Source organism: Euphorbia lathyris, chromosome 10 (genome assembly GCF_963576675.1).
Source record: "Euphorbia lathyris chromosome 10, ddEupLath1.1, whole genome shotgun sequence".
NCBI classification, from domain to species: domain Eukaryota; kingdom Viridiplantae; phylum Streptophyta; class Magnoliopsida; order Malpighiales; family Euphorbiaceae; genus Euphorbia; species Euphorbia lathyris.
This window is the reverse complement of record NC_088919.1, coordinates 12,082,128-12,101,481: the sequence shown is the minus strand read 5'-3', so window position 1 is coordinate 12,101,481 and position 19,354 is coordinate 12,082,128. Positions and strand designations below refer to the sequence as shown.

The following is a 19,354-nucleotide window of genomic DNA, read 5'->3' as shown; positions in this document are numbered from 1 at the left end:
TTTTATCCCTAACGTTGATAAATTGGATCAATTTCAGACACTATTATAAAATACAGTCATTTTTTTTTTATTTTGCACCAATTGCATATCAATTTTGTAATTTTGCATCAATTTTACCTCTAACGTTGATAAATTGGATCAATTTCAGACACTATTATTTATGACCGAGAAGACAGCTTGATGAATTATTTCTCAAATTGACCCGATTTATCAACGTTAGGGGTAAAATTGCTCTTGACTTCCAATATTAGGGATAAAATTGCTCATGATCCAAAATATTAGAGGTATTTTTGCACTTAAACACTTATTTTTGGATTTTAAAAAAAAAAATTAATGGGATGAAGGGGGCAAATGCCCCCTTTGACCCCCTACATCTGCACCTGCTCCTACTTATAATGGTATTTTTACAGGTTTAATGAATATTTCCTTATTTGAACTTTTTTTCCCCCATTCGTGCAGGCTCCAACATGAATAATGTGTGGCTGAAATTGTTAGCTCATCAATCGACAGCTCAGAAACATGCTAGAAAGAAGTTGAGGCTGTAGCAAGACAAGCTGAAGTTGCTAGTCTTCAAGAGATCGAAGCTACCGCTAGCCGCACTAGCCCCTCTCAAGCTTTATCTTTTAAACCCTCCATCAGGCACTCTAATAGCCCTTTAAAGGCTACTAAAGGCGCTTCATCCTCTAGTAAGTCTTTTGAAATTACTTCATTAGACTTCTTTTGGTATAATGCTTTTAATATTCGCCTCATCTGTGTTGTAGCCATGACCTCAGCTTCTGGTATCATTGGGCTGAATGTTGAACCTCTGGTAGCGATTCCCATCTCCTATCGAGTTCCTGCTAGTTCGAGTAAGATTCTAAGGGAATCATCCTCCGCCACCGTGATGGAAGTTGAAGAAATGTTGGGTTCTTCCGAAGGGATTGTTCCCGAAGCTCGAGATGAAACTCAAGCTAATATGAAGGTTGAGGTAGGAACTTTTGCCAAGACCAGATTTGTGAATGCCTTAAAAGAGAAGAAACATCATTTCACTGAGATAATTGAGCTGTAGATGGAGTCTGAGAACTATGATCTACAAAAGGATGAACATTTCAGTTGCTCCGTGAAATTGCCTCACATCCCTCGACCTAAGATGAAGATTTGCATGCTAGGGGATGCTCCACGTACTAAAGAGGCCGCAGCCAGGACTGAGAACTATGATCCTCAGAAGGACAAACATTTCAATGATGCTGCAGAAGATGGTTAGTGCATTGATCAGGCTGAGCTAAGGAACTTAGCAATAGTCCCTTTTGGTAATATAGAGGAAAGTGCTACCGAGATTGGGGGGTGGACAGGATTCCTACGTCTTTGGGTGAAGCCATTATTGCAGTTGTGGCACAATAGGGTCTTTCGAGGAATAAATCCTTTCTACAGGTGGGACTCCATCAGTTTCTGGTATACAAATAAGGTCAAAATGAAGGTCCTCTCTTGGATCCTTTGCCTTCAAAGAAGCGGGCGAAGACAGTTTTGAGAGATAAGGAGTCTTTACCAGTGTCTACTCCTCTTGCTCCCATCCTTCGCTCTGCGCCAATTGTTGCTTCTCCAAGTGGTGGGAAAGCCTCAAGATTAGTTCCTGAGTGGCCTACATCCATTCCTGTTGAGGCTCCTATTACTCTAGAGGCGCTGACCTGATATGTTGAGTTTAGTCTGCAAAACGTGAGTTCTTTATGATGAACAAACTTATGCTTTTTCCCTCAGTTGTTTGTGCTACTTGTTTTGACTGTTTCTTTTTCACAGCTTTTGCTAGATAGATATCATGCGGGACCTCGCTTAGAGTATCCTCGGATTACTGAATCCATTAGTTAGTTGACAAGGATTCCTATAGAGACCAATTTGTTTGCTCTAGCTAGTGATCAGGAGATGATTGAGATAAATAGCATCTGTAAATCTCAAGTTTCTTGCCTTCCCTTCTATTTTTAAGCCTCTGTGTTTTTTGTTTCTGACTTCTAGGTGTCTACTCTCGTTTTTAAGTGTTGTCTTCCAATTCGGAAGTTAATGAGCGTCTTAAGGTGGCCTTTTGCTGAATTGAAATGCTAGAAGCTCGAGACCAACTCACACTCAGCCTTCAGGCGGACCTGCAGAAGGCTCGTGATCTTTTAGCATGCCAAGATGAGGAGGTCACCTCCCTACAATAAGGTTTAAAACTGCAGGGTGAACATATAGCTATACGAGAAGCTTGGATACAAGCTGAAGGGCGACTGAACGCCTCCGAAAGCCTTCATCATCGAATTGTGCAAGAGTTCGGAGAGGCATTGACAGTTTCTAATGTAAGTTCGCACTGTGTAGAGGATCAACAGAATCATCTTCAGGCGGAGCGTGATGAATGGGAGACCTGAGTTTTTAGTTTAGAGAAGGCTTTGTATGTTTCTCAGGCAGAAGCTGCCGAAGTCACTTGACATTTCTCTGCTCAGCTTGCTGAGTCTGACGGGAAGTTGAAAACATGTGAGGATGATTTGTTGGATGCTAAAGCAGAAATTTTAAGACTCCAAGCTTTTTCCGAAAAGCAATCTTCCGATATTTCTTAGCTTCGGAAGAATCTATCTGACGAGAAGCGAAGCCATCTTGCGAAGGTGAAGAGTACCCATGAAATCGGTTATGTTAGAATGAACTGTTACCAGGTGAAGATGCTGAGGGCCACAAAGGAGAGGTATCCCAATGCAGATATGCAATTTTGGGCAAATGTGCAAGCTCCCGATGATACCAAGCCTTACCCAGAATTTGATCCTTCTTTTCATGCTCATGCTGGTCTTGAAAATGTGGATCGCCCTTGGGAGTCTGATTCGGATTTTGATGATGAAACGATGTCGAATTTGGGTGTTTAGGCTTGTCTCTTTGCTGTTCTTTCTTTTGTAATTTCATTTTTACATTATAATGAACAATTTTTGTAAATGAAGTGCATTTTTTAATCATCTATTTTCTTTTACAAGTGTGTATGAAGCTTCCCTTTTTAACCATACGGTCCATTTGTTGGTTCCATGTAATGGTTATTTTATAGTGTTTATTGAGGTTTAGGTTTTGTCATCTCTTTAGGAATTCTTATAGAGCTAGGGTTCCTTATTCCTCAAGAAAATCGAACTCTGTGAGGAATCATTTTCCTCATAGGATTTCGGAAGGTTCCCTTGATCTTTTGGAGGTTGAGGAACCTGCTAGCGGTTGCAAGCTTGGGCCGATATGGTTGCGATTGGGTCGACAGTGTTGGTCTTGAGTTGTTTACTTGTTGGGCCTATGCCAAAATGGGGGTAGTGCTGACGTCACGCATGTGACATCATTTTACATGATATCAATTACAATGTCAGTATTTAAATTTATTTTGTACAATTTTTTTCTCTCTGGTATTTTTCATAGGCGACAGAGTAAAACAATCTAGTGAGATAGTTATAGATAAAGTTAAGGAACACGATGAAAATGCATGTGTTATTTATTTATTTATTTTAAATTATATTATATTTACAATTTTTACACAAATAATTGAGACCCACTATACACTCAATACCCTAAAATGACTATAATACTCACTAATCAATTCCAAAACCTAAATATTCTCAAATTTTCATTCATATAGAGCCTTTCTTCAATTTTTCCAGATATCTCTATCTCTTCAAACTTTGTATTCTTCTTCGTCTTTCTCTGTTGTGTTAGAAATAATGAATGTTTTGCCTCAGATCATTAATGGAGTTCCAATATATAAAATGGCATTCATATTTTAGTAAATTATAGTTATGGAGTCCATCTGTATCTGTTGAAGAAGCTTTTAACTATGGCATTTAGAGAGAACGAAAGTATCAAAGTTTGAATTGAAGTATAGTTCAGGTACCATCAATGCAATTTACTTATCCACAAAAAGGCTTAATAGATATGTATGTTGTTGCGTTTGGCCCTATACTTCAATTGCTCTCCTGAACTTTTAAAAGTTCTAAATGACTTTTTATTCTTGTCCAATTGCATCAAATAACTCTCTATTCTTGTCCACTTCATATTAATAGCTGACAGTATGAATAAACTTTGATGGAGCTTTTATTTTCCAAAGGGAACTCCAAAAAGCATCAGCACCCATAGACGAAGAAGCCAATTCAAAACTAACTTGTAACCCACTAAGTGCAACTTTATACCATAATCTCCATTTCTAGAAAAAGACCAAAACAAAGAATCAGACAAAATCCTTCTACTTAAAGGTATTTTTAAAAGGCTTAAGCACTTTTTGGCTCCTGACCTATCCAAAATTTGTGCATTTGGCCTCTGACCTATTATTTGGTCATATTTGGCCCCTGACCTATCAAATTGGATAAAATCTAACCCATATTGAATGAAAAATTAACTTTGTTGGAAAATTAACGGCAGTAACCAATACAAAAATAACACATGACACATAAATAAAATTAATTTTCACTCTATCGGAACACTAGAAAAAGTTTTTAGGATTTTTTTATTGTGTAAAATAGTTAATGTTGCCATTTCCAGTTGAAAATTAATTTTATTTATGTGTCATGTGTCGTTTTTGTATTGGTGACTGCTGTTAATTTTCCAACAAAGTTAATTTTCCATTCAATATGGGTTAAATTTTATCTAATTTGATATGTCAGGGGCCAAATATGACCAAATAATAAGTCAGGGGCCAAATGCATAAATTTTGGATAGGTCAGAGATCAAAAAATGCTTTAAGCCTTTTTAAAATGGCAGCAGCTACATCTGATGAGAAACAGAATTTTATCAACTCCTCTTTCCAGCAAAAATCATCAAAATTAATCAAACATAAATATGTAAATATGTTAAATATCTCTAAAATTCTTCAAAAATCAAAGTATAGCAACCATTAACAAAATGTAAAAGGTAACCATATACATAACGAACGTGATATTTAGAGAATAATCTGATTTCTTCTCCGATTTTTTATAAAGTGCACTCTCTACGTAAGGCTATGTTATAACCGTACATGTGATTATAAAAGAACGAAGGAAGAACATGATTTTTATCCTCGATTCTCTTTTCCGAAATTTTTGTAAATAAAACTTATCGTTAATCAAATTAGCTATCAATAAATTACGCAATTTATTTATAATCCACCACGCATGGTTATGTTATATCCGTATGTGTGTGTATATATAATTATAATCAAAATAAATTAATTTTCTAAATATATGAAATATTATTGCTTCACCAAATTTAAATCCTTCGCCATAAAGCTATGTTATAATAATGTGCACAGTTATAAAATTGAAATAGGAGACTGAAATCATCCATTAATAGGCAGGGCCGTCTTAAACATTTTTGGAGTCCTGTGCTAAATGAAAAATTGGGTCCTATTCGTTAAAAAAATTAATACTTTTAACTTAATTTTTAACACAATAAATATAATAAAAATAATTAAATTAGATATTGTATAATAATAATAATAAAAAATTGGACCCCTTAAGACTTTTAAAGCATTAATTTTCTGGATAAGTTAACATCCACTTAATTTTTCACATAATAATTAATAACAATAATATATTTAGATTTCTATAATAAAAAAATTGGACCCTCTTAAATTTGGGGCCCTGTGCGAGAGAGCTTTTTGTACACCCTTCTAGTACTCCTTTGTTAATAGGGATAGTTCCAACGGTCGGAGATCGAAACTATCTATAGGAAGAGTGGTAGTGTCTGGCCCCTCCAGGCCTCCCTTTGTCTCCATCCCTATTTAGGAGGTAGTATGTCATTTTTTGGTTGACAGGAAATTGATACACAAATTTTTAAGTTGGGTTAGGATTGACATGCTAACTCAAAAAATGACATAAATATTTCAATTTATTGTTATATTTTCTCGTGTTTTTACTTTTATTCATAAAGGTAATAAAATTAGAATTATTATTTGCAAACAGGACATGATGAGCCTCTTATATTGTTATAAACACATTACATGACCCTCCAATATGATATTAGCAGACTTTTGGATGGTTAGTGTCAAGGTTGTAAAAAACGCTAGGTGCTAGAGTGGACAAGGCCCTCGAGGATTAATCGATGATTAATTAGATTTGTATTTTTTATTTGTTAATCAACAAATTATTATTATATAAAAACAATAATATGAAATTATTTAATATAGAAAACACGTATATTTGGAACATATATTATTAAAAATGTGCAAACAGCAACAATATCACTGAAACAACTCAAAAATTAGATATAATAAAGAAAAATAAATAAATTCACAATAAAAATGTTTTTCTTCATCGTCGTTTAGGCGGCGCCCAGGCGGTCTAGGCGGAACCCAAGCGGCTAAAAATCGGCTAGGGGCCAAAAAATGCCTAGAGGAACTAATCGGAGAAAATCGGGATGGATTCTCGATTTAGAGTGCCTGGATGGGAACTAAGCGGTCGAGGCGGCTTTCGTTTTGAACTGTGGTTAGTGTCAACACATTAGTCTAAAAATGATATAAAATATTTAAAAATAGTATCATATCCTACTATATTTTTAAGAGTCACCATTAATAGTAAAATTATATATAATCTGAAAACACGATACGTAATCGACATTAACCCGATTAGGTTACGGTTATGATACAAAAGCTTTTGGGTTGGATTAGGCTTGATTCATTTTAGAACTAATCCAAAATTGACATGATATCAACCCGATAATTATCACCTCTCCTTACAAATATGGGTGCGTCAAGTATCTTAATTCATATTATCTGATGTTTTATTTGATGATACTGATAATGATAAAAATAGATGAAATTTTAATTCATATTATCTTAATTCACTGAATTTTACCAATTTTTACAGTGTGGCTATTGAACTTCAAAATATAAATTCATATAAAATTCACTGAACTTCATACTTTATTACATTTATTGCCACTAAACTTTAACAAACTCCTCAATATGACCTTTATAACGATCTCAAAATGAAAATATTCAAAAATTAAAGTTTTTCAAAACAACATTTACCATGAAACCACATTTTTTATTTTCCAACTCTCTCTAAAAATCTATTATCTCTCGTAACCAAACAACACTTAAATGACCTTAAAATGAAAAAAAAAATCAAGAATTAAAGTTTCTTAGAATATCCATTAATTCTAGGAATTTTTTATTTTAAGACAGTTAACAGTCACTTTGTGGCGTTGCATGGCCACCGGTGTAATAAAGTGTAAAGTCCAATGGTCATATCATCAAATTGGTAAACTTCATTGGCCATGGGTGTAATTTACCCATCTTGTATTTGATTCATCTCCATTAATAAATGAATGCATGAAACATGATTTTTTTTTTCCTTTTTTTGATAAAACATGAAATATGTATCCACACAAATGAGATTTGACAAATCACCAAATTGGTAGTGGGACCACAATAATGAAGAAATTAAATTATGATGCTTGTGAGTATTTGATTTAGTAGGTATGATTTTGTCATATAATTGAAGTGGTGGAGCAAGAAAATAATGTTTAGGTGTACTAATTAAGGGTTAATTTGCACCTCAATTTCAAGGGTAGAGTGGCTATATCTAATTGGTGAGGATGTAATGATGGAGATAGTGGTGAATGAGACATTGTAATGTATACTGTCTTTGAATTTCGAGTTGACGTAAAAAAAATTATAGAGGGACATTAGGGTTTTTGATGTTCTTCCCATCTTTAGTAATGGCTCCCTATTACTACTACTGTAACGACCCGGCTCGGAGTGGGTGGCACCGGAGTAGAAGGCCTGAGCAAGGAGCAGTCTTAAGCGATGACGATGGGGGCATGAATGAACTGAATCTCACATCGGAAATGGAGAGAGAGTGATTGAGACTTATTAGTAAGGTGGGATCCAATACATGCGGACACGTTTTAAAACCGTGAGGTCATGATGTTACAACTACTACTACTCACATGACATTGACGATATATTATTGTTGTCTATTTATGAATAATGCACTGATGATCTTATTAATATATGGACAACAATGGTAAATCTGGAATGACCCATCAGTAGTAGTAGTAGGAGCCACTACCAAAGATGAGAAAAAACATGGCCTGAGCAAGGATCGGTCTTAAGCGATGACGATGGGGGCAGGAATGAACTGAATCTCACATCGGAAATGGAGAGAGAGTGATTGAGACTTAGTAAGGTGGGATCCAATACATGCGGATACGTTTTAAAACCATGAGATCCAAGGTATTGGATTTGGGCCAAAACGGACAATATCTACATAGTAATGGATCAGAATGTTACAACTACTACTACTCACATGACATTGACGATATATTATTGTTGTCTATTTATGAATAATGCACTGATGATCTTATTAATATATGGACAACAATGGTATATCTGGAATGACCGATCAGTAGTAGTAGGAAGCACTACCAAAGATAAGAAAAAACATGGCCAATCCTAGTGTTTCTTTACTAACTTGAGGCTTAGGGGCAGTAAATGGACAATGATTGACATGCCAATTCAATTCAGTTTAAATCGAATTTTAGGTATTAACGCATTTTTTAACTTGGTGATATTTAAAAAGTTACCTAAATACAATCAATTCCAATATTAGATAAGATATATGATTTGTAATATATCAATTCAATTTTGGAGTTGCTAATATTTGCTAGCTCAAATTCACATTACTACGTATTAACAAATAAAATATTATCCTTGTATAATTAATTAATTATTTTTAGTTAATTATTTATATAAATTTATAGAACCTAAATAAAAAAAAGTAGATCAGAGTTTTTTATATATATATATATAAAAGAGGGCTCTTATGAGAACCCTTTCTTAGGTGAGAACACTCCTTAAGTAAAAACCACTCAAAACTACGTAGTTTTGAGTGTAAAAATTAAATAAAAAATGTTGATGCTGCTGCCGGGGTTTGAACTCTGACCTCCTCACTTACACTCTTTACCACTGAACCATTTACTTTTCTTGTATATTATGTTGCGCACTGCTTAATATACCAATGCCCTTGTAGCTTCTATTGTTTAATATTTGATGCATTCACTTATTAATATTGATTAAATGTGTATAATAATAAATTATTAATAAAAAAAAGAAATTTGCATAATAATGAATTATTAATAGAAAGAAAATGTCCATATTAATGAATTATTAATAGAAAAAAATCCAAAAACATGCTCCAATTTCTTATTTATTTAATTCCTTTATATTTTTGTAATTTATGTTATATAAGAAAATATATTTTTTTAAACATACGTTAGAACATATATTTTAACTTTTAAAACACGAACTATGAAGTTTAGAGCGTACGACATATTTTTTAGAACATACGTTATCTTTTTTAGAACACGTGTTATGTTTTTTCGAACATGAGTTATAAATTATATTATAGAACAAATGAAAAAACGATCCAGATATCTACTGATTTTTTAGAACGTTATACTTAATTTTTAGAACACAAACTATATATTTTTTAAAACATACGTTATAACATATATTTTAACTTTTAAAACACGAACTATGAAGTTAGAACGTACGACATATTTTTTAGAACATACGTTATGTTTTTTAGAACACGTGTTATGTTTTTTCGAACATGAGTTATAAATATATTATAGAATAAGTGAAAAAACGATCCAGATATCTACTGCTTTTTTTAGAAAATTATACTTAATTTTTGGAACACAAACTATAAACTTTAGAACATATGTTATGTTTTTTAGAACATACGTTATGTTATTTAGAATGTGGGTTTTTTTTTTGAACAAAAAAATGGCCCATATATTTACTATTTTTTTAAAACATTATCTTAATTTTTAGAACACAAATTATAAAGTTTAGAACATATGTAACAATATTTAAAACATCGTCCTTAACAATTTAAAACATAAATTACAAAAATATAGAGGAATTAAATAAATAAGAAATTAGAGCATGTTCTTGGTTTTTTTCTATTAATAATTAATTATTATGCACATTTGTTTTTTTCTATTAATAATTATTATGCGAATTTAATCAATATTAATAAGTGCAAGCATCAAATATTAAACAATAGAAGCTACAAGGGCATTGATATATTATTCAACGCGCGGCACAATACATAAGGGAAACAAATGGCTTAGTGGTAAGCAGTGTGGAGTGTAAGTGAGGAGGCCAGGGTTCAAATCTCAGCAACATCAATGTTTTTTTTATTAAATTTTACACTCAAAACTACGTAGTTTTGGGTGGTTCTCACCTAAGGTGAGTTCTCACATAGGGGAGGGTTCTCACTTGATCTCTCCCCTATATATATATATATATATATATATATATGGGGTTGTTTTCAATGGTGAGCACTAAATTATCTCCATGGGTGGTGAGTGATTAATATCCATTGGATCAAGATCTAATGGTCCATAATTTAAGTTGTGATTTAATATTAAAATAGGTTTTACCTGATGACATGTCAGTTGTAACTTGGAATATTGTGCTTTGAAAAACGTTTTCTCTTTCCTCAGGATATAACCAACTTCCAAGAAATAATTTTTTTTCGGATGTTTTTATTTTACATAAGAAGACGTCTTCTTTTAAGTAATTTTGTATCCGTCTAATCAATGTTATATGCATTAAATCTTAATAAATGATTATTCATTGGGAACACTAAAACCTTGACATTGAGAATGTACAACATTATTTATGATAACCAAATACAACATTAATGATGTTCTAATTAATGGTGTTGTCTCCTTATTTATTACCTTAGAATTGTAAGCTCAATTTATAAATTTCTAGGATTGTAAGCTCAATTTGTAAATCCTTATGATTCCAAGATCCATTTATAAATCCTTAATTTTTTTTATTTCTTTAAGCATTCATTTATTTATAAATAATAATTAAACTTACAATCTCTATAATTCATATATTCTAATGCCACACTAGTGACAATAATAAATGTTTAGTGTCATCCATTTAGATGTCGTATTAAACACTACTCCCTTCATGCAATTGATTTATATCCTCACACAAATGTAAAGTAACGTAACATAAATATCACTGAACAGAAAACTATACGGAACTCAAACATGACTGAATAGAAACATTACTGAATTGAAACATCACTGAACTGAAATATTTTGAATTGAAACATCACTCAACTGAAACATCACTGAACTGAAACATCACTGAACTGAAACATTACTGAACTGAAACATCACTGAACTGAAACATTACTAAACTAAAACAAAACTGAACTGAAACATTACTGAACTGAAACATCACGAAACTGAAATATCACTGAGTTGAAACGTTACTGAACTCAAACCTTACTGAACTGAAACGTTACTAAACTAAAATATTACTAAACTGAAACATCACTCAACTAAAACATTACTGAACTAAAATATCACTCAACTGAAACATTACTGAACTGAAATATTACTAAACTGAAACATTACTAAACTAAAGCATCACTTAACTAAAATATTACTGAACTGAAACATTACTAAACTAAAACATCATTGAACTGAAATATTACTAAACTGAAGCATCACTAAACTGGAACATCACTGAACTGAAACATCATTGAACTGAAACATTTCTGAACTGAAACATTTCTGAACTGAAACACCACTGAACTGAAATATTACTAAACTGAATATCAATGAACCAAAACATTACGGAACCGAAATATCACTGAACTAAAATATCACTAAACTTAAACATCACTTAACTGAAATATTACTAAACTGAAACCTTACACAACTAAAACATTATTGAACTAAAATATTATTGGACTGAAACATTACCGAATTGAAACATTACTAAACTAAAAGATTACTGAACTTAAATATTACTAAACTAAAATATTACTGAACTAAAACATCACTGAACTGAAATATTACTGAATTGAAACATCACTAAACTGAAACATCACTGAACTAAAATATCACTGAATTGAAATATTACTGAACTAAAACATCACTAAATTGAAACATTACTAAACTAAAAGATTACTAAACTGAAACACTACTGAACTGAAATATAACTGAACTGAAACATTACTAAACTAAAATATTACTGAACTAAAACATCACTAAACTGAAATATTACTGAACTGAAACATCACTGAACTGAAATATTACTGAACTGAAACATCACTGAACTGAAACATTATTGAACTCAAAGATTACTAAACTGAAACATTACTAAACTCAAATATTACTGATCTGAAATACTAGTGACTCTAAACATAACTGAACTCAAACATCACTCAATTGAAACATTACTGAACTGAAACATTACTAACCTGAAACATTACTAAACTGAAACATTATTAAACTGAAATTTCACTGAACTGAAACATTACTGAACTAAAATATTACTGAACAAAAATATCACTAAACTGAAATATTAATAAACTGAAACATTAATGAAATGAAATATTACTGAACTGAAATATCACTGAACTGAAATATTACTGAACTAAAAGATTACTAAACTGAAACATTACTAAACTGAAATATTACTGAACTGAAATATTACTGAACTCAAACATAACTGAACTCAAGCATCACTCAACTGAAATATTACTAAACTGAAACATCACTAAACTAAAACATCATTCAAATGAAACAGTAATGAACTGAAACATTACTGAACTGAACATTACTGAACTGAAACATCACTAAATTGAAATATTACTAAACTCAAATATTACTGAACTGAAACATCACGAAACTGAAACATCACTGAGCTGAAACATTACTGAACTCAAACATCACTGAACTCAAATTTTACTAAACTAAAACATTACTGAACTGAAACATCACTCAGATGAAACATTACTGAACTGGAATATCACTCAACTGAAACATTACTGAACTGTAATATTACTAAACTAAAACATTACTGAACTAAAAACATCACTTAACTAGAATATTACTAAACTGAAACATTACTGAACTGAAACACCAATGAACTGAAACACCACTGAACTAAAATATTACTAAACTGAAACATTACTGAACCGAAATGTCACTAAATGAAATATTACTAAATTGCATATCACTGAACCGAAACATCACTCAACTAAGACATTATTGAATTGAAATATTACTGAACTGAATCATTACTAAACTGAAACATCATTGAACTGAAACATCACTGAACTGGAACATCACTGAATTAAAACATCACTCAACTGAAACCTTAGTAACGTAACGTAACGTAAAGCAACGTAACGTAACGTAACGCAACGTAACGTAACGTAACGTGACGTAACGCAACGTAACGTAACGTAACATAACATAACATAACGTAACGTAACGTAACGTTACATTTCATAATGTTACCTTACACTACGTTAGGGATTGTACTGAACTCAAACATTATTGAACTAAAACATCACTCAACTGAAACATTACTGAAATGAAACATTACTAAACTGAAACATCACTCAACTGAAACATTACTAAACTGAAACATCACTCGACTGAAACATTAATGAATTGAAACATCACTAAACTGAAATATTGCTAAACTGAAACATTACTGAATTGAAACATCATTGAACTGAATTATTACTAAACTAAATATCACTGAACCAGAATATCATTGAACTGAAATATCACTGAACTAAAATATTACTGAATTGAAACATCATTGAACTGAAACATTACTAAATTGAAACATTACTAAACTGAAACATCACTCAACTGGAATATTACTAAACTAAAGCATCACTCAACTGAAACATTACTTCACTGAAACATTACTAAACTGAATGATCACTCAACTAAAAAATTACTGAACTGACATATTACTGAACTGAAACATTACTGAACTGAAATATCACTAAACTGAAATATTACTAAACTGAAACATTACTGAAATGAAATATCTCCGGGCTGAAATATTAATAAATTGAATATCACTCCATCGAAACATCACTAAACCAAAACATCACTGAACTGAAATATTACGAAACTGAAACATCACTGAACTGAAATATTACTAAACTGGAACATTATTCAACTAAAATAATACTAAACTGAAACATTAATAAACTGAAATATTACTCAACAAAAATATGGTTGAACTGAAACATCACTAAAGTGAAACATTACTAAACCGACATATTACTGAACTAAAACATAACTGAACTAAAATATTACTAATCTGAAATATTACTAAATTGAAACATTACTAAACTGAAATATTACTGAACTAGAACATCACTGAACTGAAATATGAAACATTAATGAACTGAAATATTACTGAACTGAAACATCACTGAACTGAAACATTATTGAACTAAAATATTACTAAACTGAAACATTACTGAACTGAAACATTACTAAACTGAAACATTACTGAACTAAAACATTACTAAACTGACATATTACTGAACTCAAATATAACCGAACTCAAACATCACTCAACTGAAACATTACTAAACTGAAACATCACTAAACTAAAACAACATTCAACTGAAACATTAATGAATTGAAACATTACTGAACTGAACGTTACTGAACTGAAACATCACTAAACTAAAATTTTACTAAACTCAAATATTACTGAACTGAAACATCACGAAACTGAAACATCACTGAGCTGAAACATTACTGAACTCAAACATTGTTGAACTGAAATGTTACTAAACTAAAACATTACTGAACTGAAACATCACTCAGCTGAAACATTACTGAACTGGAATATCACTCAACTGAAACATTACTGAACTGTAATATTACTAAACTGAAACATTACTGAACTGGAACATAACTAAACTGGAACATCACTCAATTGAAATATTACTGAACTGAAACATTACTAAACTGAAACATTGCTAAACTGAAACACCACTCAATAGAAACATTACTGAACTAAAATAATACTGAACTGAAACACCACGCAACTGAAACATTACTTAACTGAAATATTACCAAACTGAAACATTACTAAGTTGAAACATTGCTAAACCAAAACACCACTCAACTGAAACATTACTGAACTGAAATAATACTAAACTGAAACACCACTCAACTGAAACATTACTGAACTGAAATATTACTAAACTAAAACATTATTGAATTGAATAATCACTCAATTGAAACATTGCTAAAAGGAAACACCACTCAACTGAAATATTACTGAACTAAAACATTACTAAACTGAAACATCCCTGAACTAAAACATTACTGAACTTAAACATTACTGAACAACAACATTACTAAACTAAAACATTACTCAACTGAAACATCACTCAACTGAAACATTACTAAACTAAAACATTACTAAACTGAAACATTACTAAACTAAAACATCACTCAATTGAAATATTACTGAACTGAAACATTAATAAACTGAAACATTACTGAACTGAAACATTACTAAACTAAAACATTACTGAACTGAATAATCACTCAACTAAAATATTACTAAACTGAATATCATTAAACCGAAACATCACTAAAACGAAACATCATTGAATCGAAACATCACTGAACTGAAACATCACTGAACTGAAATATCACTTAACTGAAACATCACTAAACTGAAATATTACTAAATTGAAACCTTATTCAACTGAAACATTACTAAACTGAAACATAAGTGAACTGAAAAAATACCGAACTGAAACTGAACTGAAACATTACCGAATTGAAACATTACTAAACTGAACCGAAATATTACTGAACTGAAATATTACAGAACTGGAACATCACTAAACTGAAACATCACTAAACTGAAATATCACTGAAATGAAATATTACTGAACTGAAACATCACTAAACTGAAACATTACTAAACTCAAATATTACTAAACTGAAACATCAATGAACTGAAACATTACTGAACTAAAATATTACTGAACTGAGACATTACTCAACTGAAACATTACTGAAGTGAAACATCATTCAACAAAAACATTACTGAACTGAAATATTACTAAATTGAAACGTTACTAAACTAAAACATCACTCAACTTGAACATTACTAAACTGAAACATCACTGAACTGAAATATTACTGAACTGAAATATCACTAAACTGAAATATTACTAAACTGAATATCACTAAAGTAAAAAATCACTGAACCGAAATATCACTTAACTGAAACATCACTTAACTGAAACATCACTACCCTGAAATATTACTGAACTGAAACCTTACTCAACTGAAATATTACTAAACTGAAACATCACTGAACTGAAATATTACCGAGTTGAAACACTATTAAACTGAAACATTACTGAACTGAAATATTACTAAACTAAAACATCATTGAACTGAAATATTACTAAACTGAAACATTACTAAACTGAAACATCACTGAACTGATATATCACTGAACTGAAATATTATTAAATTGAAACATTACTCAACTAAAATATTACTCAACTGAAACATTACTGAACTGAAACATTATTGAACTGAAACATTATTGAATTGAAACACTATTAACCTGAAATATTACTGAACTAAAACATCACTGAACTGAAACTGAAACATCACTGAACTAAAATATTACTAAACTGAAACATTACTGAACTCAAAGATTACTAAACTGAAACATTATTGAACTGAAAAATCACTGAACTGAAACATTACTAAACTGAAACATCACTGTATTAAAATATTGCTAAACTCAAACATTACTAAAATGAAACATTACTAAACTGAAACATTATTGAACTGGAACATTACTGAACTGAAACTGTACTCAACTGAAACATTACTGAACTGAAACTTTACTGAACTGAAATAATACTAAACTAAAACACCACTCAACTGAAACATTACTGAACTGAAACAATACTGAACTGAAACACCACTCAAGTGAAACATTATTAAACTAAAATATTATTGAACTAAAACATCCCTGAATTGAAATATTACTAAACTAAAACATTACTCAACTAAAACATTACTAAACTATATATTCTTAGGATTGCTAGCGCAATTTAAAATCCTTAGCTTTTTTTTACTTCTTTAAATTTCATTTATTTATAAACAGTCATTGAGCTTACAATCCCCAACCTAACATAATGTAACTTAGTGTAACGTGACGTAACTTAACGTAACATAACATAACGTAGCGTAACTTTTTTTTTGAAATAGAGATAAACTTTATTAAACATCACAAAACACGTCTCTTACAATGGCATCGCCGATCCAACTCAGTTCAGAAAAAGAAATGTAATTGTTAGCTAAGGAACCGGCCTGTCTTGCCATCACATAAGCAGTTGTAACTTAACGTAACCTAACTTAACGTAATATAATATAATGTAACTTGACACGACATAACGTAACTTGACAAGACATAATGTTCCATAACATGATGTAATGTATCGTGGTGCGATGTAACGTAACATAACATAACGTAATATGACATAACGTAACATAACATAATGTAACATGCCATACCGTAACATAATCTGATGTAACGTAATGTGACATAATGTAACGTGACATAAAATAATGTGACATAATGTGAGGTAACGTAACGTGACGCAACATGGCGTAACGTGACGTGATGTGACGTGACGTAACTGTTGGAAAAATAGGCTAACGTATAGCAGAGGAAATATAAAAATTTTAACCTATTTTCATAAACCACAAGATCTGTTAATCGTTATTTCATATAAAGAGGGATAAAAGAAATACCTTTCTGAAGTTCTATCTACCGTTGCAAACGAAGTGCCCACAACTCTTACTTCGAGTTTCCGAGCACAGAACAAAACAAATATAAGATCAAGTTAGAATAAACCATTGAATAGCAACCAAAATAGATTGCCTCTAATTAATCAACACAAGATCAAGGATAAAGAGAGAAAGATGAAAATCAATTGAACGGAAGGAAGCGGTGAAATCTCGTCCTCGGCTAAGGGGGGTCGAATTCTCTCTCCTGGAATTCAATAGTGGATAGAGGGTATTTATAATCTCTTGTATCTAAACTCTAGTTAGATAGAATTAGGTTTCTTGAATAAGAATTCAATTCGGAATAGAATTCTTAAATATTATCTATTAATATATCTAAATATAAAAGATAATAATCAATAACCTTATTGGATAATAATAGGAGTAATATAATCTAATTAAAACTCCTAACTTATTTATCCTTTAATTAATTTTATTCATAATCCTAATCTAATTAGGATTAATAAAATCAAACTAATTATTTACGTATTTACATACATAAATCGCCCTCCTCTATTACTGGGCCTTATTGGGCTCAGTCCGTCAATTAATTAACATCTGTCTCTCTTTTGGGTTCCAAGTCTTATGTGTGACCCATTAGGTTCTTATTGCTTCTAGCCGTATGCAACTTATTAAAATTAATTTTCAAAGAATTATATTTTAATCTTTGCATAACGGAATGATGTACAGAGTATGTGATTAGCAAGTCCGTAATCATTCCCCCTAGAGCTATAAGAAGACAGGTTGATTCTGTCGTTGACCTTTCAGTATTAGTTACGGTATAATTCGATCCTTTATCAACTACGTCCTTGAACTGAAGCTTATGACTATGGGTAATGTCAAGTCACATATAGCGAGACGTTCGTTTTACTTGTTCTTGGCTGAGTCAACTCCAATTAGATAGGTTAAGAGAAATCTGTATTTCAATCTTAAGCTATCACCTTGCAAGGATTTAGAGTCAAGACTTCCACAAGCGATCCATGGACATATCTCCCATTTATCGGGAGTGATAAATGCTCAATCCAATATATAACGATCCCGCAATCACTTCCTATGATACCCAACCTCTGCTGTTCACACCCCAGAGTCATCTCTGTTAAGGATCGTGTTACAACAGGATCAAAGCGTCACATTCCGTAATCCAAAATACCAATTAACATTCCTTTGAGTCTGAGGATTATTTATACCTATTAATACCAATGAGATGAACAGGTGACAAGGATGAATCTACCCATCATGTTATCTCAAGTCGGGTCCCCAATCCTAATGAACTACTTTTCATCGGATCCATGTAACTGTCCAGATATCTATATATATGAAGCTTGTGAGATCAGCTTTCTGTCGGACAGAAGACATTGTTACATGCAAGTCTCAGCAGTGATATGTCAATCCTAAACATATTACTTGACTTGGGGTGGTTTTAAGTTTATTAGTTTATTATAAAGTTTTGTCTCACTTCATGCTTGTATGAACACTTTATAATCACTTTAAAACAAACTTACGGATTTCCTTTCATTAGACTTTATTTAGTGCTTAAAAGGGATTGCCTTTATATAGTTATAAAACATATATCTCATTAAAACAAATGATATAAAGAACACTTCATTTACATTAAGTTTGTATCCTAGAACAATTGTCTATAGGACACTAAACCCCAACAGTAACATGACGTAATGTAATATAACGGAACGTGACGTGACGTGATGCAACCTGACGTGACGTG

At 31.6% G+C, this 19,354-nt stretch overlaps 1 long non-coding RNA gene across 1 annotated transcript; it reads left to right on the top strand.

Annotated features, from left to right (window-relative positions):
- Positions 1-468: 468 nt before the first annotated feature.
- LOC136209341 (uncharacterized) lies at positions 469-2,942 on the top strand. Its single transcript, XR_010677503.1, has 3 exons — positions 469-686; positions 762-1,692; positions 1,987-2,942. It is a non-coding gene; the product is annotated as an uncharacterized lncRNA (long non-coding RNA).
- The last annotated feature ends 16,412 nt before the right edge of the window (positions 2,943-19,354 follow it).